Source organism: Pleurodeles waltl, chromosome 11 (genome assembly GCF_031143425.1).
Source record: "Pleurodeles waltl isolate 20211129_DDA chromosome 11, aPleWal1.hap1.20221129, whole genome shotgun sequence".
Lineage (NCBI taxonomy): Eukaryota > Metazoa > Chordata > Amphibia > Caudata > Salamandridae > Pleurodeles > Pleurodeles waltl.
Window position 1 is genome coordinate 642,480,803 of NC_090450.1, and position 26,476 is coordinate 642,507,278.

Sequence of the window (26,476 nt, forward strand, 5' to 3'; positions counted from 1 at the left end):
TTTTCCAAAGGGAGAGGGTGTCACACCCTCTCTCAGAGGAAGTTCTTTGTTCTGCCATCCTGGGCCAGGCCTGGCTGGACCCCAGGAGGGCAGATGCCTGTCTGAGGGGTTGGCAGCAGCAGCAGCTGCAGTGAAACCCCAGGAAGGGCAGTTTGGCAGTACCAGGGTCTGTGCTACAGACCACTGGGATCATGGAATTGTACCAACAATGCCAGGATGGCATAGAGGGGGCAATTCCATGATCTTAGACATGTTACATGGCCTTATTCGGAGTTACCATTGTGAAGCTACATATAGGTAGTGACCTATATGTAGTGCACGCGTGTAATGGTGTCCCCGCACTCACAAAGTTCAGGGAATTGGCTCTGAACAATGTGGGGGCACCTTGGCTAGTGCCAGGGTGCCCTCACACTAAGTAACTTTGCACCTAACCTTTACCAGGTAAAGGTTAGATATATAGGTGACTTATAAGTTACTTAAGTGCAGTGTAAAATGGCTGTGAAATAACGTGGACGTTATTTTGCTCAGGCTGCAGTGGCAGGCCTGTGTAAGAATTGTCAGAGCTCCCTATGGGTGGCAAAAGAAATGCTGCAGCCCATAGTTGCACAAGAGAGTCCCACGCCGCCGGAGGACAACTCAGGAGGTCGTGCAATGCAGGTTAGAGTGCCGTGGACCCAGACTTGGCTGTGCAGAAAGGAAATCTTTGTGGAGTGCACAGGAGCCGGAGTAGCTGCAAAACACGCAGTTCCCAGCAATGCTGTCTGGCGTGGGGAGGCAAGGACTTACCTCCACCAAACTTGGACTGAAGAGTCACTGGACTGTGGGAGTCACTTGGACAGAGTTTCTGAGTTCAAGGGACCTCGCTCGTCGTGCTGAGAGGAGACCCAGAGGACCGGTGATGCAGTTCTTTGGTGCCTGCGGTTGCAGGGGGAAGATTCAGTCGACCCACGGGAGATTTCTTCGGAGCTTCTAGTGCAGAGAGGAGTCAGACTACCCCCACAGCATGCACCACCAGGAAAACAGTCGAGAAGGCGGCTGGATCAGCGTTACAGTGTTGCAGTAGTCGTCGTTGCTACTTTGTTGCAGTTTTGCAGGCTTCCAGCGCGGTCAGCAGTCGATTCCTTGGCAGAAGGTGAAGAGAGAGATGCAGAGGAACTCTGATGAGCTCTTGCATTCGTTATCTAAGGAATTCCCCAAAGCAGAGACCCTAAATAGCCAGAAAAGAGGGTTTGGCTACTTAGCAGAGAGGATAGGCTAGCAACACCTGAAGGAGCCTATCAGAAGGAGTCTCTTACGTCACCTGCTGGCCCTGGCCACTCAGAGCAGTCCAGTGTGCCAGCAGCACCTCTGTTTCCAAGATGGCAGAGGTCTGGAGCACACTGGAGGAGCTCTGGGCACCTCCCAGGGGAGGTGCAGGTCAGGGGTGTGGTCACTCCTCTTTCCTTTGTCCAGTTTCGCGCCAGAGCAGGGCTGAGGGGTCCCTGAACCGGTGTAGACTGGCTTATGCAGAAATGGGCACCATCTGTGCCCATGAAAGCATTTCCAGAGGCTGGGGGAGGCTACTCCTCCCCTGCCTTAACACCTTTTTCCAAAGGGAGAGGGTGTAACACCCTCTCTCTGAGGAATTCCTTTGTTCTGCCTTCCTGGGCCAAGCCTGGCTGGACCCTAGGAGGGCAGAAACCTGTCTGAGGGGTTGGCAGCAGCTGCAGTGAAACCCCAGGAAAGGCAGTTTGGCAATACCCGGGTCTGTGCTAGAGACCCGTGGAATCATGGGATTGTCTCCCCAATACCAGGGTGGCATTGGTGGGGCAATTCCATGATCTTAGACATGTTACATGGCCATATTCGGAGTTACCATTGTGAAGCTACACATAGGTAGTGACCTACATGTAGTGCACGCGTGTAATGGTGTCCCCGCACTCACAAAGTCCGGAGAATTGGCCCTGAACAATGTGGGGGCACCTTGGCTAGTGCCAGAGTGCCCACACACTAAGTAACTTGGCAACCAACCTTTATCAGGTAAAGGTTAGACATATAGGTGACTTATAAGTTACTTAAGTGCAGTGTAAAATGGCTGTGAAATAACGTGGACGTTATTTTGCTCAGGCTGCAGTGGCAGGCCTGTGTAAGAATTGTCAGAGCTCCCTATGGGTGGCAAAAGAAATGCTGCAGCCCATAGGGATCTCCTGGAACCCCAATACCCTGGGTACCTCAGTACCATATACTAGGGAATTATAAGGGTGTTCCAGTAAGCCAATGTAAATTGGTAAAAATGGTCACTAGCCTGTTAGTGACAATTTGGAAAGAAATGAGAGAGCATAACCACTGAGGTTCTGATTAGCAGAGCCTCAGTGAGACAGTTAGTCACTACACAGGTAACACATTCAGGCACACTTATGAGCACTGGGGCCCTGGGTTACCAGGGTCCCAGTGACACATACAACTAAAACAACATATATACAGTGAAAAATGGGGGTAACATGCCAGGCAAGATGGTACTTTCCTACAATCATCAGTGGGAATTTGAAGAAAGTTGCATGTACATTACAACCTTTTCTACACTTGTTGGTTTGTTTACATACAATAGACTTAATTTTGGTGTGTCATTGGCTGCAGACCTTTTCCAAGACATTGTTTGGCGTATCATACAGCCTTTTGTGAAGGCATTCAACTGTAGCGATGACATATTAGTTTTCGGAGCTACGCAGAAGGAATACAATAGAGCTCTTACATAAGTATGTTAATTACTCAGTGATTCAGGTTTGAATTTGAATACAGGCAAGTGTATGTTCATCAAGACAAAAATGAAATTCTTTGGCCATATCATTTCTAATAGTGGTATAATGCCTGATCCTGCAAGAGTACAAGATCTGTCAGCATTATAAAATATAGTTTATCCAACATTTACATAATTACAATTTAAAAGTTCAAACCACCAACTTCATACATTTTCAGGCCAACCGACCTTGACCTTGGGAAGTAACACTGTGGGATCGGAGAACTAAATATTGGCCATTTCAACAAATGAAAAAAAAGAAACAATGAATTTGAAAGGTGCCATTGTGCATATTGCAACATAAGATACACAAATAGGATATGTTTAAAATCTTAAAAATAGCACAAAACCATGTCCCAAAGCATCTGGAAAACAGGGACCTAGCAAATAGGCAACATATATTGTTCACAGCACTGACATTAGAACATAATATATAAAGTGCAAAATAGGAGGCATAGATGATGCAAATTTAGGGGCAGATTTAAGAAAAGTAGTGCTGCACCCAGTGCAGCGTCACTTTTCTTGCACCCCTCAGCGCCCCCCTAGTGCCACCATGAGTGCGCCATATTTAAAATACGCCACACCATGCGTAAAACTTTTTGATGCTATTGATGTACTGTTCAGTGTTAGTGCCAAAATGTTGGTGCTAACCCTGAACAGTAAATAAGGGCCCATTGTAAGCAATGGTGTGCCCCTTTTAGCTCTGAGCAGGCATTAAAAATGCTGATAAAATTGGCACAAAGAAATCTCTTAGATTTCTTTGTGCCATTTTTTCATCTCCCCTAATAGGCGAACGCCTCCCATGCATACTGTATGCCTTGTGCAAGCATAATGTGACACAAAGGGTTACAAAGTGGAGCAATTCATGCATTGCACCACTTTGTAAATCTGGGATTGCAATTTTGACGTTGTTGGGCAACAGTAGCATAAAAACAAATTATGCTAATGTGGTGCAAGGAGGTGCTAGTCCTTCTTGAATCTGGGCCCTACAGTCCTAGAGATTCAACATTAAAAACAAATCAATACATAAAAAACACCATCCTAAAAAGGAGACCATGTAGATTATACAGTGCAAACCAATCAAAAATGTGCCCAGAATCACTAGTAAACATTTAAAAAATATTTTATGAACTGATAGATCTTATTGCAAAACGTTCAATTGGGTGAAACACTACAGACTTAAAAAGTGACATCATGCGTAGTACAGCATAGGATGTACAAATAATGCATGTTTAAGATCCTAAAATTAACAGAAAGAACTGTACAGCACTGCCTTTAGAAAATGATGTCATACAAAGTGCACCCTAAAATGTACAGATATTGCGAGCTTAGAGACGTAAAGATTCAACATTAAAAACAGGTCCATGCACAACCAACAAACATTGACCTAAAAAGGAGACAATGACAGTACACAAAGCAAACCAGTCAAAAATACACACATTGTCACTAATAAATGTTAAAAGAAATATTTGAAGAATTGATAGATCTTATTGCAAAACATTTCTTTGGGTGAAAACATTACAGATTTGTGGGCCTCTAAAACAGTACATATGTCATCTTTGAAAAAGAGAGGCCTTAAAGAGTGGAGAAGAGCATTCTGTAACACTGGGAAAACTAAACGTGCATGATTGCGATATTGCAGATGTAGCTGGCAAAGCTTGCACATTCTCTCTTTTTTCTGGACCTTATCCCAGATACCAGTAATGATATGTGGGGGAGCAAATCCATTCTCAATAGAAGGTTCAACCTTCTGACCCCATGAGGCAATTTCCATAGTAAATAAGGCTGAGGTGTGTTCCCCTCTCCTGAACCACTAGTTTATATGCAGGTTTGACTGGCATAGAGTCTCTATCCTGACGTATTTTAAACAAAGTGTTTTTACATAGCTCTTTAAGGCGTACTTAGTCATACGGGAGTCTACATTCCAATGGAGCCAAAAAATGGCTTTAGCTTCCTGAAAGGATCCATAAAAGGTGCTCTTTTTGACTTCAGAGCTTCCCACAGAGTTCCCTCTTCTCTGCACAAGAGGTATTTGTTAAATAGACCTCCATTGGAGTTCCTTATCATAGTAAACATGAACATGCTCTGCAAAAGCTGATTCCCCACAAGATGTTTCAATGGTACGTTCTTTTCTTGGCATGTCCAGTTACTGTTCAAGATACATACAAGTACTATTAGTGCTTCACTATGAGATTTGAGAAGGAAAAATGTTCCTTTTCAATGGTCACAAGAATGTGAGAAAATATTCAAGTGCATCAAGCATACATTGAACATGCTACTGAAATGACGTACTTCAATCCACAACTTCATACAGAGATTGTGGCCAATGTTAGCCAGGTCAGGTTAGGCACTATTCTTGCACAGCATTGTTGACGCCTAAAAGCTTGACAATGTATTGTGGCCTATGCTAGTAGAAGTCTGTCCCAAATAAAACATGCTTACTCACAACCTGAGAAGGAAAGTTTGGCTGTGAGATGGGCTTGTGAACACTTCCATGTATTTCTATATGGAAAGCTTTTTATTCTGGTAACTGACCATCTAGCTTTGCTTACCATTTCTCACAATCCAAGATCTAAGATGCTTCCTCATTTTGAACAAAGGGGACCACGATCACAAGAGTATGATTATATATTTGTGCATCATCCAGGAAAGGATCAGAATCCTTCTGACTTTTTTTCAAGAGTGCCTATACATGGCCATGCTACTCCATCCAAAATGGCTGAGGCATATATTAGTTTAATTGTCAAGTAAAGCATACCAGCTGCCATGTCATTAGCCCAAATTGTCACTGCCACGATAGTGACTTGTTGAAGTTAAAAGACATAATTACACATCAGTCATGGAACAAACACATTTGACCTCTCAATAGTGATGGTGAATATCAAAAATACAAAAATGTCAAAGATGAATTGTCCACAACTCAGGAGGGGCTTATACTGCAGGGATCAAGAATCCTGACTCTGGAGAGCCTGAGAAAGAAAATGATTGAAGGGGTTCATGAAGGATGTTGTGGTATCATTTCCCCAAAGAGAGACCTCTCCAGGACGGAGTTTAGTTTCCATACTTAAATGAAAGAGTTGAAAGGAACTCCATGCCAGTCACATATACAATGACCTATGCACCAATGTTACTTAACATACTCTGAACTTGTCAGAACCCTCTAGACATGCAAGGGAGAGAATAACCATTGAATTATTTGGCCTACTTGATAATGGACATCATCTAACAGTGATTGTACATAAATACTCACGTTTTCCTTTTGTTGAAGATCTGTCATCCATGACTCATTAACAATTATTGAAAAACTAGATGGCATATTTGCGTCTTTGGGCATCCCAGCCATTATGATGTCTGATAATGGCTCACCCTTTAATAGTAAGGGATTCAAAGAGTTTTTGAAGCATCTGAACATCAATCATCAAAAGAGTACACCTTTTTGGCTGCAGGCCAATGGACTCATTAATTGTTTTATGAGCACACTAAAGAAAGTAGTACAGCGTGCAACGCTTGAAAAGCTTAATTTGAAAACAATATTGAATTATACTTTCCAAGGTGGAAGTCCTGTGACTTTGATATTTTGGAGAGCAATGACACCTAAGATACCTCAATGGATCACCAGGAGAGCCAAAGTAAATACATGAGTTGTTCAAGGGACTTGGTTAACAAGAAGAAAATGAAAGCTTGTGCAGACAAGAGGCAACTTGCAGAGGACATCTCGTTTAAAAAGGAGATTTGGTGATTGTCTGACAAATGTGAAAAAGAAAATGTTATGTTCCCTATGACGCTGAACCTTTCCAAGCGGTGTCTACCAAGGGAAACATGGTGACTGCCCAGGGCCCTGGGAAGTCTGTTACCAGAGACTCTTCTCTTTTTAGGCCTGTGTTTCATCTCTCTTCAACTCTAAATGGTGAAAGAAAGACTGACTTTGAACTTAGTGACTGCTGCTGATTCCTCATCAACTATAGCAATCGTTGACAGTGAAGATGACAACTTACAGCTTCCAATAACTAATAGTTGTACATCTCTCTCTTTCTCTCTCTCTCTCTCCATATTTATGTGTGTGTGTGTGTGTGTGTGTGTGTGTGTGCCTACTGATTTTTGAAAAAGTAGCTTTTTCACATTTAACAGAGGCAGAAAGGTAGTGTCTTGCATGTTTTAGGACAGAACCTTTCTGGCTCTTAACAGACTCTGCATCAGTGTTACATAATCACTAGAATAGAATGTAAGGAAAGCTTAGTTTAGCATGTTGCAGTTCACAGGTACATGCAGAGGAATAAAGACGTGATTTACAGCTACACACATGGCGGAATCATTGGCGGGTACCCAGGCTGCAAAGACTCTACAAGAGACATTAAGGTAACTGAACTGAGATGCATGACGGGAATTTGTTTGTGAAAACCTTGTCCTATATCTTTGAAGATCACAGTTGTTCTCATTGTTCTTTTGCTGTCATGCTATGAGCAAGCAAATAAAACTTACCTTGGAACTCTGCAAAGCATCCTGAGCAGACATCAAAAGTTTCAAAATTCAGTGTTGTCCCTCAGGATCCTCTGAGAATTTTTCTGAGCAAGACTTATAATTTGTTGTGGCTTTGTGGTATGGACTACTGTGCCCTTGCTGAAGAATCTATGTATAAAAACTGGGATTGCCCAGGAAAAGCCAATAAAATAGTGAGAAAGTGATGACATCACCATAGCGTTTTTGTTCTCATGAGAAAATATGATGTAGACAGGTGTGAATTCACCTATCCTGACCTCCATTTCTATCATGTTATTTATGCTGTCACAACGAAGGCAATATCGTGTTAATATTTGTCTAGTTAATTTAATATGCAGGCCATCATCACATGGCGATTTCCTCACAATCGCCTGATTCTGCAACGAATTAATCCACAGTGCCCTTGCTCTTTGTATCTAACCATGGGCATTGTGTTTTAGCTGTAAACTTCCTTTCCTGTCAAAGAGTAGAATCAACATTTAATTTGCTTAGGAACTCACGTTTAGGCCTCCCATTGTTCCAGTTAGGTAGGTAGCATCCTGCACTCTTCCTCATCCTATTCGCAATGTGCAAGGCAGGATTTAAATAAGGATGAATGTGTCTTTTTGATGGAAAATGTTCTGATGGCATATGTGGCTTCCACATGTTGTTTTAAGGCAGTATTGACAGGGTTTCCTATGTGTGCTCTTCAGGAATTGTGACTCCCCCTTGACAGGCGAAACATATTTTGCAATTGGGATGTAAGGTGGGCAGTTTGAATGGCGCTCCGCTTTTGAATGAAAGGTACTCAGAGTATCAAAGCTAGGAAAATGAACAGAAGTGCATGGGTAATTCACATGGTAAACCTTAGAACTTTGTCAGAGGAAACAAGTGATAAATGCTGGTGCTATAGTCATGTTTGTTTAGGAGTAGTAAGCTGTCAATGCCTTGGCCATATGGCAGGAGAGGTTTGAGCAGATTTTATTGCAGGCATTACTGTGACAGTTAAGATTGATTCCAATGGTAGGGTGAGGAAACACAATACCTAGATTTATCACTGGGGAAGCGGGGTTCAGCTTGTCTGTAGGAAAAACAAATTGGCTGGGCAAACAGGAAGGTGGTAGTAAATTAGGTAATGGCTGTTTGAATACGTTTATTATGAGAGATGATCCTTTCAGTGTCAGATTACTATGAGGCACATGATCTGTGACTAGAGGCCAAAGGTCTAGTTCTGAACTTGACATTAAAAATCCCACAAAAAAATAAAATAAAATGTGAAACAAGTATCTCATTATGCTCCAGGACCATAGATTCGATTGACTGAATAATTCTTCCAGGTTGCCAACCCCAAGTCTCTTAGAAACGATGTATAAAGCACTTCTCTTAAAAAAAGCAACTTTTTGAACTGCTATGTCTACCATAACTATCCTGCCAAGAGGCTAAGCATAAGATTCAGTAATGCCCCTTCTTTTTGCAATTATACTCATACTTTGTTATTCTGTGTGTAAAACATTCTGGTAACCTTGTGATCTGTTTGTGAATTATAAATACTATTATAAACAAATGAGTAAATACATAACAGCCTGATGTACTGTTTATGGCTCACATCGCAGGTGCAATTTAGAGTTCTATATGTGATGTAACTTTGGGAATATTTTGCTACAGTGAATGCTCTAATCCGTCATTACAATAAAATGGCGTTTGTTTGGATTCACACAGTCTCTACCCTATTAATAATAATGACATAGTATTTAATTTACAAATCATATTGAATTCTTACGAATGCAAAGATGCAGATGGAAGCCTACAATAGATATCAAACTGTCATTGCTGTATAAATGTTCGCAGAATGCCAAGATAGTAGACCGTCTTCCTTAAAGGGATCGGATCTGCAATGTTTACAAAAAATTGGCACAGTGCGAAAAGGTGTCCATGCCAGCATGTGACAGTCACAAAGTAAAATTTGCCCATCCTGGAGAGCTTCGACTTTGCAAAAGGATACCACCCCCTTTGAGCTGCTGGTATCCAATCAATGATTTGCAACCGCAATTGTGACGGCAAAGCATGGATACATATCTTTGAGATTTGCATGAAAACAGGAATATGCCGTAATTGAGCTCCCGTCCCTTTTCTTGCAAATTGCAATCCATAACAATGTGTACATTATCAGATGAAAATCGATATCTAACTTTATCTTTACAACTTCGTAACATTGGCTTTTGCAGACCCGAAAGCTTTCTTGAACCTTAGCCTTCAAAGAAGAAACAGAATTGAAACCATATAACAACCTAAGCAACAGTAAAGGATGAGGAACATTTTTTTGGGTGTTCTGATTTCACATCTGCACTGACATAATCTACATCTCTGTATGCACCATTAGCATAACAGTGAGCGTTCTAAAGCTCATGGTCATTACAGCCCTTCCTAAATAGGTAGAATAGCTCACTCAACTTTTTTGATTCTAGGAGGATGTTAACACTGCAGCATGAGAGGCCAATTTATAACCATCATTTAGAAAATTATGATGACAAGAAAGATTTTAGGGCTGAACGAGGATTGATTTTCTGCAGCATTTTAACAGAATTCAGGTTCATAGCTTGCGAATTCCGGCTCTTTTCACATAAAGTTCACATTTCTGGGAATCCACTGGGTACACTACATCTCATAGTCACACTAAAAAAGGGACAGTCTTTTGTACTGTATTTTATTTAAGAGAAAAAGATGATTTAAGAAACGTAATTAATTTTAGGTTATATAATGAGCTGTTGGCTGTGGTTGCGTCATATTTCAGTGCATGGTGTTCACTGTACTTGTTCTGAGTCACTATCTTAATGTTAGAGTTGAGTGCACCATTTATTTTCTCTTTTTATATATTTTTATTTTTATTTCGATTTCTTTGAGCTCATGCAACCAACGAAGAAAAACAATCATCAAAGAGAAATACGTATACGTCATTGCAGGATACTGATTTTAAAAACATGCAATAGACCAGGACCACAACGTAAATAACCATTTCTAACATACCGGATGTAGATTTCCGAAATGCATTCAGGCTCAGATGTGTACTTTTTGCCGCAAAACTGTGCAAACGCAGTTTTGTGGCAGAAAGTATAGCGCCGGCTTGCACCAATACACAGCCCCAGCCGGGCGCGCATTTATTGAATGGCGCAAGCCAGTGGTAAACTTAGGCTAGCGTTTTCAAAAAAACAACACTTGCTGGGTGGGGGTGGCGGTAGTGAAGGAAGCGGTTGGGCGCTAGGAAATGGTGCTAGCCTAGCTTGAGGCAAAAAACTGCCTCTAACCAGACGAACTCCATTTCCTGGCGCACAACCACCAAAACCATGACTCCTGTCCTAGGAAAGACAGGAGTCATGCCCTCCACCCCGATGGCCAGCATAGGCGACAAGTGTTCCCTAGGCATGGTCATTGCACCCTGTGCCACGCTGCGGGCCCCAAGTTAGGGCTCCTCATGGCACTTACATTTTTAAAAAAATTACTTACCAATAGTTACCCTACTTACCTGGGATGGGGCCCCCATTCTCCGCTGTCCCTCTGGTAGGGGTGTTCCTGGGGCTTGGGGAGGGCACCTGTGGACCTATTCCATGGTGTTTAACCATGGAAATGTGTCCACAAGTCCCCTAACGCCTGGTCTGACCCAGGCATTCAATAATGGTGCAAAGCAAACTTTTCACCATTATTTGGCCCATCCTCCCACCCTCAATTTAGCACAGTAGGGATAAATATGGGGCTACGGGGATAGCACCATTTTTTAGATGGAAATGCCTACCTTGCATCTCATTGAGGCAAGATAGATTCACACATCTAAAAAATGGTGCAAACTCCAACATTTTGACGTTAGATGTGTCTAATGTCAAAATAAAAATATGGAGTTAGGTTTATGCTGAATTTACGTATAACAAATGACACAAATGTGGTGCAAAGAGAGTATAAAAATGCCCCTCAGTACGTAAAATAAAATGTAATTTAAAGCCCGAAAAGCAATTTAATGATGCAGGAGAGCCTTAGCCCATTCACAGATCCAGCATCGTAGAACCATTTTTACTTAATCAATCAAGGCAGCCAGATAAAACACAAATTTCATATTTTGGAAAAAAAGAATCATGGGCAGAACTGGGGATATATGATGCAGAAGAAACAGCTGAGGAGGATCCCGGCATTAAGTGCCAATAGTATATTTCAATAGCTTTCAAGGGTCATCAGGTTCTAATAGGTTACATTAAGGTGCAATTCAGAAATACAGCTGGCATATTCTATCCTACTTATAGTGCAATAGAACAAAGTGCCTTGTGCCTAACTGCCTGATAAAAAACGAAGTTTGCACTTTAGAAAAAACAAAACTGGGAAGATGTGGAAAAGGCAGCTTGTGGAGCCCTGCTATAAGGTTGCAATTATATATCTCAATATCCTTCAAGTAACATCAAGTTGTACTAATTTACTATAAAGTGCAAAAGCCTTGTACTCACTAAAGTGCTAACGAAACATACAGTTGGCATTCACAATCCTAATTAAAGTGCAATCGAACAAAGTGCAATGTGAAGTGGGATCCCCCCTTTGCGTGCAAACAAACTAACCAACTTTCAAATAGAGCTAACCCACATCCAAACTAATAGTAGTAAATATTCTAGTGGACTATGAAAGATGAGAAGTAGAGCCCAGGAACCTTTACATTAAAAATTACTTAGAAGTTCACAGTGGACCAATCAGACCTGAAATACACTAAATGGACTCAAAATGGTACCAGCTAGCCCCAAATCTATTATATCTCCCCACACAATTTGCATAACCTTCTTCAAATGTGTTTGTCCTTGATATTTTCTCCTACCATTTCTGCAATTAGGGACATGATTAGTCTACTAGTTTTGAAGGATCAGGGACCGGGACCCGGTCAATGAAATTGATATGAAAACCTGTAGTGCCTTACTAATTCTCCGGCTCTCCTTTGACACCCCAAAAAATACTAGGCTTTGCGTCAGGGACCATCACATGTTTTACTCATTTACTTATCATGGAGAACAGCCCCTCCCAAAAATAGCTTAGTTTTGGGCACATATAGAATATATGGAACAAATCCCCCGCCATTTATCAGGGACATCTGGATATATTCTATGCAGGGCATTAAGAGTATAATATGCCAACAATCGAGAGACAAAAGACATTCTCTCAAAATGTGCAGCTCTCAGCAACTTATCCGCCAGCTCGGAAATAACCTGCCAATCATCCTCCGTTAGTCTGCATTGAGTTGTTTGATAAATTCTTTCAAGGCATCAAAGTATAACATCCTGGCTCAAAATACTATGCAGAAACCAATTGCAGTTGCCTAAGCCTATAAGCCTGTGCTTAACAAATTCCTACAAAATCTGATATGGTTCCTAGCTGAGATCATAAGCTGTAAAAAGCTACACCTAAAGCGGCTAGTTTGGCCCCACATCTCCTGATTACCTATCCCAGGTTCTTCATTTTCCCCTTATCACAAAATTCAAGAGCTCCTTAAAACCATGATATGCCCAAAAAGACAGTGGAGCCCTTGATAAGGACCGGCCAAAATAGTTTCATTCCTGGACCTGCAAGTACTTGAAGCCTGATGGGATCTGGTAATAATTGTACAAGGCTGCTGTCGTACACTCCAACTCCATAAGTGTCTTGTATCTTGTTTTCTTTGGCAATGTGCAATTTTTATAAAAGCTGGAAAACTAATTGCAGATCCCTGTACCATTTTCATAAACCCCTTCACAGCCAAAGACCTAACGGTTACGTCCTTGGCTGTGGCGCTGAGACGCCAAGGATGTAACCGTTAAGTCCTTGGACTGGCTCATGGGGGAGCGCTAGTGCTCCCCCCCATGAGCCTCACCTCAGTACCCCCAGTGCAGGGCTGTAAGGGGAATTGCTTCCCCTTCCACCCTCATCCCCCTGCCTCCCATACCTATGCCCCCGTGGCGTCTGATTACATCAGCGAGCGATTGCGTGCTGACCTCACCAGATGCCTGACCTTCCAGCGCGGATCACGTGGAGGGGCCAAGAAAGGCATCAAAGGAAAGAATGGCCTTTCCTTTCCTTTGATGTCTTCCTCAGCAATTCTGCTGCCGATCGCGATGTGATCGGCCAGCAGAAATGCCCACTAGACACCATGGATTTTGTTTTTTTAAGGTTATTGTCAAGAGGGGAGCGGCCCCTTGGGCAAGTGCCTCTCCCCAGGGGGGCAAATTACTTTTAGGCCATTTCTCCCCCCATCTTCCGGGGGCAGATCAGCCTAATATAATTAGGCCGATTTGCCCCCAAGGGGGACAGAAACCCCCTAGACACCAGGGATATATATATATATATATATATATATTTTTTATATGTGGGGAGCGAACCCTTAGGCAAGGGTCGCTCCCCGGGGGCAAAATTACTTTTAGGCCATTTCTGTTCCGTGGGGGGGAGATCGGCCTATTTCTATTATCATAGGCACCAGGGGTTGGTGAGTATGTATGTGTGTGTTTTGTTTGTGTGGGCAGCCCCTTGGGCAAGGGTCGCTCCCCATGGGGGTACATTACTGTTGGCCATATCTGCCCTCTTGGGGGGAAATCGGCCCATTTTTGAAAGGCCCATCTGCCCTCAAGGGGGGCAGAAAGACCACCAGAAACCAGGGAAAATGTATTTTCCAAAATAAGAGGGTAGGGGTATGGCCATACCCCACCCCAAATAAATGGGGCCAAAGTTGTTCTGCCCACTAGTGGACAATTACCCCCAATCCACACCCCAGGGGGGGGGCATAAAGTCTACTAGATTCCAGAGAATTTTTAAAAAAACTAAAAATAGTGAGGTGGTGGCTTCCAACCAGTATGGGCCTTGTTATGCCCCCACCCCAACTGAAGGGGCTACCAGCCTTTCATCTCTCCCCACACACTAAAAAATCTTATCCCACCACAAGCAAGAAGACATTTGATTATTTTGGGTTTTGGTTTTACAGTTGAGCTATGAGAGCTTGGCTAACTGTGAAAATCGTCCCACTTGAATGGTGAGGGCTGCACTTTTTGGACTTTGGGACGCTGCCATGTAGAAAATTCCACAAGACCTAGACATCTGAAAACTAAACATCTGGGTGATTCCAGGGTGGTATGCTTCACATGCACCCCACACCATTTTCTTACACACAATGCCCTGCAAACCTCCAACTTTGCTGGAAATCGCACATTTTTCCCTCATTTTTGTGATGGAACCTTCCGGAATCTGCAGGAATCCACAAAAATTCCTACCATTGAGCATTGTCTCATCTATACCGATAAATATTCTGCTGCACTTGTCAGCGTAATTTTTTTTTTTTCAAACTGCCCTTTTGGATCCGCTTTGATTTCTCCTCAATTTTTACATGTTTTAGGCTCTTCCCTGTCAGATTCCAGAACTTTCTGTCACCAAAATGTGAGGAAAAATAGTTTTTTTGGCCAAATTTTGAGGTTTGCAAAGGATTCTGGGTAACAGAACCTGGTGAGAGCCCCACGAGTCACCACATGCTGGATTCCCTTAGGTATATAGTTTAAAAAAATGCACAGGTTTGGTAGGTTTCCCTAGGTGCCGGCTGAGCTAGAGGCCAAAATACACAGCTAGGCACTTTCCAAAAATCAGGTCTGTTTTCTTTAGGAGAATGTGATGTGTCCACGTTGTGTTTTGGGGCATTTCTCGTCGCGGGCGCTAGGCCTACCCACACACGTGAGGTACCATTTTTATCTGGAGACTTGGGGGAACGCTGGGTGGAAGGAAATTTGCATCTCCTCTCAGATTCCAGAACTTTCTGTCACCGAAATGTGAGGAAAAAGTGTTTTTTGGCCAGGTTTTGAGGTTTGCAAAGGATTCTAGGTAACAGAATATGGTGAAATACCCACAAGTCACCCCATATTGGATTCCCCTAGGTGTCTAGTTTTCACAAATGCACAGGTTTGGTAGGTTTCCTTATGTGCCGGCTGAGCTAGTGGCCAAAATCCACAGCTAGGCACTTTCCGAAAAACAGCTCTGTTTTCTTTGGGAAAATGTGATGTGTTCACATTGTGTTTTGGGGAATATCCTGTCGCGGGTGCTAGGCCTACCCACGCAAGTGAGGTACCATTTTTACCGGGAGACGTGGGGGGAACACAGAATAGCAAAATAAGTGTTATTGCCCCTTGTCTTTCTTTACATTTTTTCCTTCCAAATGTAAGACAATGTGTAAAAAAGACTTCTATTTGAGAAATGCCCTGTAATTCCAATGCTAGTATGGGCACCCCAGAATTCCGAGATGGGCAAATAACCACTGCTTTTCAACACCTTGTTTTGTGCCCATTTCGGAAATACAAAGGTTTTCTTGATACCTATTTTTCGCTCTTTATATTTCAGCAAATGAATTGCTGTATACCCGGTATACAATGAAAACCCATTGCAAGGTGCAGCTCATTTATTGGCTCTGGGTACCTGGGGTTGTTGATGAACCTACAAGCCCTCTATATCCCCACAACCAGAAGAGTCGAGCAGATGTAACGGTATATTGCTTTAAAAAACTGACATCGCAGGAAAAAGGTACATAGTAAAATGTGGAGAAAAATGGCTGTTTTTTTTACCTCAATTTAAATATTGTTTTATTTTAGCTGTTATTTTCTATAGGATCTACACAAATTACCCCTTGATAAATCCAGAATTGTGTCTACTTTTCAGAAATGTTTAGCTTTCTGGGCTCCAGCATTGTTTCCACATCAATTTCTGTCACTAACTGGAAGGAGGATGAAAGCACAAAAAATAGTAAAAATGGGGATATCCCAGTAAAATGCCAGAATTGGGTTGAAAAATGTGGTTTTCTGATTCAAGTCTGCCTGTTCCAGAAAGCTGGGAAGAAGGTAATTTTAGCACCACAAAGCGTTTGGTGATGGCATTTTCAGGGAAAAAAACACAAGCCTTCTTCTGCAGCCCTTTTTCCCCATAATTTCTTGGTCTCCTTCAGGGAAACCCACAAAGTCTGGGTACCTCTAGAATCCCTAGGACATTGGGAAAACAGGACACAAATTTGGCGTGAGTAGCTTATGTGGTCAAAATGTTAGGAAGGTTTAAGTGCAAACTGTCCCAAACAGCCAAAAAAAGGCTTGGCACCTGAGGGGCAAAGGGCCTGGCAGTGAAGGGGGTAAGAAGTAATCACCTAATACTCCCTTGCCTTCAAATAATCTTCCTACTAAATCAAGAAGTGCCACTTGGTTGTACATCTGCAAATGCATAAGCAACAGGCCTCCCTGAACCTTCTCGAGCTGCAGGATGACAAATTTAGTCCTGGGGACCTTCTTATTCCAAATGAAGCTTTTCAAAAGAGTGTCAAGTTCCTGAAAATAACTACTCTTGTTTTTAATGGGAATGTTAGAAAACAAATACAAAAATAAAGGTAATGTCCACATTTTAAGTAAGGCTACCATCTCAATAAACAGCAAAAGTAGAGACCATCTATTCAGTAACTCTTGTGCCTTCCTCCACATAGCAGTATAATTCAGCTGAAATAACCGAGAAAGATTTCCAGTCATGTATATGCCTAAAAACCTGATTGGGTGTTGAGCCCTAGCCCACTATTGTAAAAAAAAATAGGAAGTTCTTCAGCTGGTGCCTTAAAAAGAAACAGTTTTGACTTGCTCTGATTGACCTTGTATCCCCCAATGCTCGTGTACTCCTCTATCAGGTCAAAAGCATCCTATAGATTGGTTTGATTGGCCTTGAGTTGCAAAATCACACTGTCTGCAAACAATTTTAATTTAGGCATACCCTCCAGTGGTCCACTATCCCTGGTGTACTACAAAGTTAGACCTCAAGAAGTTCAATTAAAAAAAGCTAAAAGTATTGAGGACAGGGGACATCCCTGACGGGTGCCCCTGTTGACCACAACACTCTAATTCACTATTACCTTTGTCTACACTCCCTGACACAAGTTCTTTAGCTTAGTGACAAATTTCAAGGGGAAGACAAATTTCGCTAAACAAAGCAAAAAGGCATCCCAGTTAACCACATTTAATGCCTTCTAGGCATCAACCATAATAATTTCCACAGGTGTTTGGTTAGATGAAAAAATCTATTGCATGAAGCAAAAAGTTGGCATTTGCCACCATAAAATGCCCACTCTGGTCTTTATGGATCAATGCTTGACTCACTGGAATAATACGTGTAGCCCATACTTTTGTCAGGAGCCTATAGTCTGCGTTAAGGAGGCTAGTAGGTCTTTAGAAATGAACAATTAGTGGCGATTTACCTTTTTTTCACAAAAATAACTGTAATAGATTCCTTAAAGAGAGAGGGGGACTACCCCACCATCCTTAATAAAAGTAATTGTTCTGTTAGAAAACAACCAGTTGCTTCATGAACGGCTTTTAAAAATTAGAGGGGAAGCCATCATGCCACAAGCTGTTGCATTGGCCATTTTCCCTAACACTTCAAAACCTCAACCTCTGTTATTTTCTCCTAACAAGCTGAAATACTGCGCTATATGGGAGGAAAAAAACCTGATATGAAGTTTCATATAGCTGGGTTTAGTGTTGTAAAAAGACAGAAACAAATCAATCATTCTTTGATACTATACTTTCAGTGGCCAGGTCCTCGATTTTCCTGACAGCAGATTTGTTGTGATTAATCCGCGAGAAGCAATCTAAACAATTCCCAATCTGCTGGCTCTCCTCATACAATTGTTGCTTATAGGCTTTTGAGCTGGGGATTTCTAGTATGAAAAAAGTCCTTTCGATTTTGTTTAGCCTTCTCCAACCCCTTCACTAAAGGTCCATTATCCTGAGAATTTATGACAGACCACATAGCGGAATGAACCACCAACTGTAGCTCCTTTATTTGTCTCCTGCTCTCTTTTTTTATTGGCTTTATACACAGTGATACAGCCAGGCACCATGGCCTTGAAGGCTTCTCACACAGAAAACATCAACACCATATTTCTGTTAATTACAAAAGGCTCAGATATAAAAACTTGTATATCTTCAAGCAATTCCTGATTGTTCAGTAAGACCCTGTCAAGCTGCCATCTAAGCCCTGTTCTTTTGGGAATGACTATTCTATTGAAACTGAGACCCTTAATGATCTGAAAAAGAATTTGACCAAGTAACTGATGCAGCTCTTTTGAGGGACAGGGACGACAAAGAAAATCCAGCCGAGAAGCGGTTTGAAAGTGTTGTGAAAAGCACATAAACTGTGCTATACCAGGATGCTGAACCCACGAAGGGTCTAACAGACTAAAGGCCTGTTTAAGCGCAAAAATAAATGTCTTAGTCTTGGGTTTCAACTGTTTTTTAGCCCCATTGGATGTATCTAGAGAGAGAGATCCTGAATGAAGTTAAAATGCCCTCCCACAATCAATCAATGGGCCCTCTGCCCCCAAAGCAATAGTATAGATGACCAATAGATATTCCACTTCATCACTAAAAAGACCATAGTAATTCACTAGATTGAGAGGGGAGCCCTGGACCTATAGTTTCAGCCACAGCCATCTGCTGTAAGAATCCCTAATCATCTCTCTTATCTCCCAATCAACGCCATTCCCTACATCGGTCGCTACACCCCTTGCTGCTACCCCACCTAAAGTTACACGAGCCTGAGAATACCACTTCTCACATATTTAAGGAGCATTACTCTTCAGATGAGTCTCTTCTAGAAATTACTTCTGGGGGAAGTGATGTTAGCCATCATATAGCGGCCTCATATTTGCACTTATTAAGGATACATTTGCATTGCAGTAGAACAATCTTAAATTCTGTATTACGAAATTGGAATATTCTGTTGTCATTAGCCCTGCACACCTTCCTTACAAAACAACTATTTTGATAGTGCTCAGTTTTTAATTTCCTTGCCTTTACACATGACCCCTTCCACCCAAAAGCCTGTGCCCTTCTTCCCTCCCACCCTTGAGGAAGGAAATGCCTGCACTACCCCACTACCAACAGGCACGAAAAAGGGCACCATGCCACTGCACCCCTCTGTACTCCCACCCAGAAAAGGGGAGGCCCACCCCCACTCCTCCCCAAAAGCACCCCATTCATCACAACTTCCTACAATACATAGTATAATATGCCCTCACACATCTCAAATCCTTCATAAGGCCCAGGCCTAGTCTGATCATTTCTGAAGAAGCTCCTGATAGCGGAAAAAAGATAAAATTGACAGTTTATCTACATTTTGAGCTTTGTCTTCTGAACTATGGATGCTAGGGCCCCCAGGATTTAAAAAGGTCTATCATATACACAAATTCCTTTCGTTGGTGTGCTGCAGATGAGGATATGTTAAAAATATCATGAGCTGGGATGCTTCAGTAGTTGAGAAGCTTTGCTTTTCTATGGCCTTGGACAGAATGTGGTCCTTTATGAGGAAATCAGCAAAGTTCCCTATAATCGTGTGACGGTGCTTAATGCTGGGGGATCGTTGATCTAGAACCCCATAAGCCCTTGTGATAGGTAAGTCATCCACCAGGTCAGACACTGCTTCCTTGATCAGTGAGTCCACACACTGAATCATCTGCTGTCCTTCGCACACCTCCGGGACCCCTACAATTCAGAGATTGGACCACCTGAGTTAATTCTCCAAATCGTCAACCTTACTTTCCAAAAGGCCTATATTCTTTTCAAGCTGGAGAAGATCTTTATGCATCAACGTCACCTTATCCTCTAAGTCAGTCATTCTAGTTTTGGCCTCTGTAAGTCTCCCAGGAAGCTGGGTTATTATATTCAACCTTTCACGGAGAGTAGCAAATTCATTTACCTTTGAGGCTTTCAGGTCTCGTATTTCCCGAATCCATGATGTGAGCAACACTCACCTTCACCTTTGTCCGAGGGCTGCTAAATCCACCATCCACAAAGCAGCTGCTGGGTAGGGCACTCCCCACAATTCAGGGAACAGTTCATCTAGAAAGAAGTTTATTGTCTTTCAAGTTCTGGCTCCATTAGTGTAGGTCACACCACACATCGGTCGATCTCAGTCAGCACCTCAGGCCTGATGTGGCATCAAAATCTACTCTCTCCAGAATGCCTGCCATTGTACAGTGTTCATGACATTGTTGCTTGTGTTTCCAGCGGATGGGAGTGGAGAGCTGAGTGCACTAATGGCAGAGCATGCAGGCTACATATTCCGTCCCAAACCAGACCATCTATTTTCTCATTGAAGTCCTCCGCTTCTTGTATTTGCCATAGCACATCTGTCCTTATGAAAGTGATTTGTTATCTTTTCACCCTAGACATCTCCCTTCTCCCTAAATGTGTTAGTCCTGGCATCCTTGGCATGGTTTCCCCTAAACCTTTGCCTGCAGACTTCTTGTTTTTGCTGACTTCGTTTTGGTTGTCCTTAGGATTCTGCACACTTTACTACTGCTAACCAGTGCTAAAGTGCTTGTGCTCTTTCTCTAAAATATGATTAAATTGGCATATACCCAATTGGCATATTTAATGTACCAATAAGTCTCTTGTAAAGTGCAATACATGTGCCCAGGGCCTGTAGATTAATTGCTACTAGTTGGCCTGCAGCACTGATTGTGCCACCCACTTAAGTAGCCCTTTAAACATAACTCAAGCCTGCCATTGCAGGACCTGTGTCTGCAGTTTTCAACTGCCATGTCGACTTGGCACAATAATCATTTTCCCAGGCCCAAATCTTCCTTTTTAATATATTTAAGGAATATTCTGTTGTCATTAGCCCTGCACGCCTTCCTTACAAAACAACTATTTTGATAGTGCTCAGTTTTTAATTTCCTTGCCTTCCACCCAAAAGCCTGTGCCCTTTTGCCCTCCCACCCTTGAGGAAGGAAATGCCTGCACTACCACACTACCAACAGGCACGAAAAAGGGCACCATGCCACTGCACCCCTTGGTACTCCCACCCAGAAAAGGGGAGGCCCACCCCCTCTCCTCCCCAAAAGCACCCCATTCATCACAAATTCCTACAATACATAGTATAATATGCCCTCACACATCTCAAATCCTTCATAAGGCCCAGGCCTATTCTGATCATTTCTGGAGAAGCTCCTGATAGCGGAAAAAAGATCAAATTGATGGTTTATCTAAATTTTGAGCTTTGTCTTTTGAACTATGGATGCCTGGGCCCCCAGGATTTGAAAAGATCTATCAGATACAAAAATTCCTTTTGTTGGTGTGCTGCACATGAGAATATGTCAAAAATATAATGAGCTGGGATGCTTCAGTAGTTGAAAAGCTTTGCTTTTCTATGGCCTTGGACAGAATGTGGTCCTTTATGAGGAAATCAGCAAAGTTCCCTATAATCGTGTGACGGTGCTTAATGCTGGGGGATCGTTGATCTAGAACCCCATAAGCCCTTGTGATAGGTAAATCATCCACCAGGTCAGACACTGCTTCCTTGATCAGTGAGTCCACACACTGAATCATCTGCTGTCCTTTGCACACCTCCGGGACCCCTACAATTCAGAGATTGGACCACCTGAGTTAATTCTCCAAATCGTCAACCTTACTTTCCAAAGGACCTATATTCTTTTCAAGCTGGAGAAGATCTTTATGCATCAACGTCACCTTATCCTCTAAGTCAGTCATTCTAGTTTTGGCCTCTGTAAGTCTCCCAGGAAGCTGGGTTATTATATTCAACCTTTCACGGAGAGTAGCATATTCATTTACCTTTGAGGCTTTCAGGTCTCGTATTTCAGATAAGGGAGTATACAGCAAGCTTTTAATAGATGGATCATGACAACCATTAAAAACCCCCCTGATCCTTTTGCATATTTTGACCCCTCAGAATATCTCCATGTTCTGTTCATGACTCCATGTTTAAGCCTGTGGTCACTTGAAGGGCCTCATGCTGTGGGAGAGAGGCTATTTATGCATCCCGTACTGCTGCTTGGGGCCTGTCCTGAGCAACTGCCTGCTCACCTGGGATGGGAAATGAGGACAAAACTACAGCGGTATTTATTTTCTTTTTTGTTTGTCCCTTGAAAAGCCTCCTTGCGTGGTAATTAGTTGTACAGGTGGGCTCCTGAACTTGCCTCGGCTGCCAACAATCCCAAAGCAGTGCAAAAAGACAAGGTTGAGGTGCTGACCATGTAAAGAGAGGGTATCAGCCTGCTCAAGAAAGGGGGATATCAGAGCAACACACGGCAAGTTTCCCCTCTATTTGCAGCTTAATTATTGAGGCTTAAGAAGAAGGTTTTGTATACTTTGTGTGATATACAGTTTGTTGAACAAGAGGGGTTAGCGGTTCTATTTACTACCAGTGGAGTTTTGAAATGGTGTGGAGAAGCAAAATTTATCAGAAAAAAAAACAGGAAACTGATCCACCACAATACGAGGGCCACCATCCAACTTTGATCAAAATACTGTCAAGGAAAGTTGGCCCTCCGCTGCTGTTGACCAGTTTGCAGTGGCCAGTTCTGCTGGTCTTCCTTGCCTCTATACCAGTGCCTTACCCAGGCACCTTGCATTCATGATTGCGGCTCCCCTGACACCTCCTCCTGTCAGCCGCTACAGCAATCCCCTAGCAGGGTCCCCTTGCCTGTCCCTAATCAATGAGGTGAGCCACACTCACCTTCACCTTTGTCCGAGGGCTGCTAAATCCACCATCCACAAAACAGCTGCTGGGAAGGGCACTGCCCACAGTACAGGGAACAGTTCATCTAGAAAGAAGTTTATTGTCTTTCAAGATCTGGCTCCATTTGTGTAGGCCACCCCACACTTTGGTCAATCTCAGTCAGCACCTCAGGCCTGCTGTGGCATCAAAGTCTACTCTCTCCAGAATGCCTGCCATTGTACAGTGTTCATGACATTGTTGCTTGTGTTTCCAGTGGATGGGAGTGGAGAACTGAGTGCACTAATGGCAGAGCATGCAAGCTATAAATGCCGTCCCAAACCAGACCATCTATTTTCTCATTGAAGTCCTCTGCTTCTTGTATTTGCCATAGCACATCTGTCCTTATGAAAGTGATTTGTGATCCTTTCCCCCAAGACATCTCCCTTCTTGTTGACCTGTGTTAGTCCTGGCATCCTTGGCATGGTTTCCCCTAAACCTTTGCCTGCAGACCTCCTGTTTTTGCTGACTTCTTTTTGGTTGTCCTTAGGATTCTTCACACTTTACCACCGCTAACCAGTGCTAAAGTGCTTGTGCTCTTTCCCTAAAATATGATTAGATTGGCATATACCCAATTGGCATATTTAATGTACCAATAAGTCTCTTGTAAAGTGCAATACATATGCCCAGGGCCTGTAGATTCATTGCTACTAGTTGGCCTGCAGCACCAATTGTGCCACCCACTTAAGTAGCCCTTTAAACATAACTCAGACCTGCCATTGCAGGACCTGTGTCTGCAGTTTTCAAATGCCATGTCGACTTGGCACAATAATTATTTTCCCATGCCCAAATCTTCCTTTTTAATATATTTAAGTCACCCCTCTGGGTAGGCCATAGGCAGAGTGCAGTGTACTTAAACAGTTGGACATGTATTTTTTAATTTTACATGTCCTCGTATTGGAAAACTGAACTGTTAAATTCATTTTTCACTACTGCAAGGCCTATCTCCCATAGGAGAACATTGGAGTTGCCTTATAAACTTTTATAAGTACAATTTCCAATTGAAAAGAGATAGATTTTCCAGGTTTTGTGTCTCTGGAATCTCAATTTAAAAACACAACTTATGGTGAAGTCGGATTTTCAATTGCAATTCGTAAAATGGCACTTTCAGAAAGTTGGCATCTCCTTACTTTAGCCATTTGGTGCCTGCTGCCTGTCTCGGCTCTCATGTCTGGGATGGGGTGACAGCTGGGCTTTATGCATTCCTCCTAGACTGCCATGCACAATGGCAGCTTAGGTGTGACCTGATGGTCCTTGATGGGCCATTCTGGGCAGGATGGGATGGAGGAGCTTGGCACAGCGTCATTCACACTTTAATAGGCTGTGCCTTGTTGACACCACACAAATGGCTGTATAACCCCCTGTAGTCAGTCTGGAGCCAGGGTAAGAAGGGCAGGGACTCTGTGTCCTTCAAAGGCATGTTTTTGAAGTCTCCCCCATTTCAAAGGCACAACTGGTTATAAGTACTGGACCTCTGACAACACAACTTAAGCACACTCCTGGACCTGTGGATGCTCTGCATGAAGAAAGACTTCTGTGCTGCTATAGGGCTGCCACTCTGGGACTCCTGCTTTGCCCTGCTGCCTGCTGCCCTCTTGCCTAGTAAGAAGTAATGGACCTGCCTATCTCCAACCTAGAACCTAGAGTGACTCCAAGAGCTCGTTTCCGGGCCTCCTGATATCAAGGGGCATATTTATACTCCGTTTGCGCCGGAATTGCGTTTTTTTTTTTACGCAATTTTGACGCAAAACTAACTCCATATTTATACTTTGGCGTTAGACGCGTCTAGCGCCAAAGTCCATGGAGTTTGCGTAATTTTTTAGCGTGGACACCTACTTTGCGTTAATGAGATGCAAGGTAGGCGTTCACGTCTAAAAAATCGACTCCAAGGCATGTGCGTCGGATTTATACTCCCGGGCAAAATTCACACCCGGGAGTGGGCGGGTCAAAAAAAATGACGTACAGCCGCTTTTGCGCCGTTTTTTAGCGCCTGCAAAAGGCAGGCGTTAAGGGACCTGTGGGCTCTGAAGGAGCCCAGAGGTGCCCTCCCATGCCCCCAGGGACACCCCCTGTCACCCTTGCCCACCCCAGGAGGACACCCAAGGCTGGAGGGACCCATCCCAGGGACATTAAGGTAAGTTCAGGTAAGTGTTTTTTTTTTTTTTTGTGGCATAGGGGGGCCTGATTTGTGCCCCCCTACATGCCACTATGCCCAATGACCATGCCCAGGGGACAGAAGTCCCCTGGGCATGGCCATTGGGCAAGGGGGCATGACTCCTGTCTTTGCTAAGACAGGAGTCATTTCTATGGGGGTTGGGAGTGAAAACAAATGGCGCAAATCGGGTTGAGGCGAAAAAATTGCCTCAACCTGACTTGCCCCATTTCTTGACGCCCAAGCTCCATTTTCCCCTACGCCGGCGGTGCCTGGTGTACGTCGTTTTTTTTAACGCACATCAGACGGCGCCGGCGGCTAACGCCGGCTAACGTCATTCAATAAATACGGCACCCGCATGGCGCTTCAGAATGGTGTTAGCCGGCGCTAATTTTTTTGACGCAAAACTGCGTTAGCGCAGTTTTGCGTCAAAAAGTATAAATATGGGCCCAAGTGTCAAGGACATAAAAGACTTCCAACCACCCTGCTCCTGCCCCTGGACTCTGTCATCTGTGGGGGCTACCCTGCCAAGTGGTGCCACCCTAGTCCTAGACCTTTGGAAGTCGGCCTCAGCTGCTTTCTACAACAGAACTGACAAAACCTCTGATGTGGGAGCAGAACCAATGCAACACTGCGGCTGTGTGTGCAGAAATGTTACATCTTCGCTACTGTGTGAGTTAGAACTGATGCAATAGACTTGCATCATTGCATCTTGGAACCAGTGCATTGTCTTCAGAACACTCACTATGTGATGCTTTCCCCTGCGCAAGCTCCTGGCATCTCTTGTCAATGGCAGCCTCGACGACAATGATGAACCTCTGCATTGTCGCTACTGTGTGAATTGTAATCAACACATCTTCTCAAATGCACCATGCATCCTCAACACCAGTCTTCACATCGAAATCCCCGTTGACAGGATACTCAGTGTTGAAGCATCAGAATCTCGCACCGCAGCATCTCCACATCTCAGACCCGACACATCGCCCTGGCTGTGCGACGCATCTTTGTTTTGGGCCCACGCAAAGCTCCACAGGCAGTATTTAAGGTAGCTTGGTTTAACAGGCATAATTGGGTCCCTGTAGTCAGTCTGCACTCCATCGTGGTTGGCCTGAACCTGCCTGGACCTGAACTTTTGGCTTAGTCCTGGTCCAGGGTTATTAGCTATCCTTGCTTCTAAGCACTGTTCTACAATTTATTCTTTAAAAATTAATAACTCAAGTTCTAATTTTTGGATTTTTGTCCTTTTTGTCTTGCTTTATTTTGCTTTATGTATTAAGGTAAGTTCTATTTTTCTATCAAGGTGTGGAATACTTTATGTTTGGTGTTTTCACTGTTTTACTGTTTGAAGTGTTGAACACATACTTTACAAATTGCCTTCAAGTTAAGCGTAGGTAAGCACAAGTTTATTTGACATTTGTTGCTGCCTTACCCTGGCAGGAATTGTGGTTGCTGCTGACAAGGACTCACACATCAATCAATCAACAATATCATTTCTTACTTTGGTG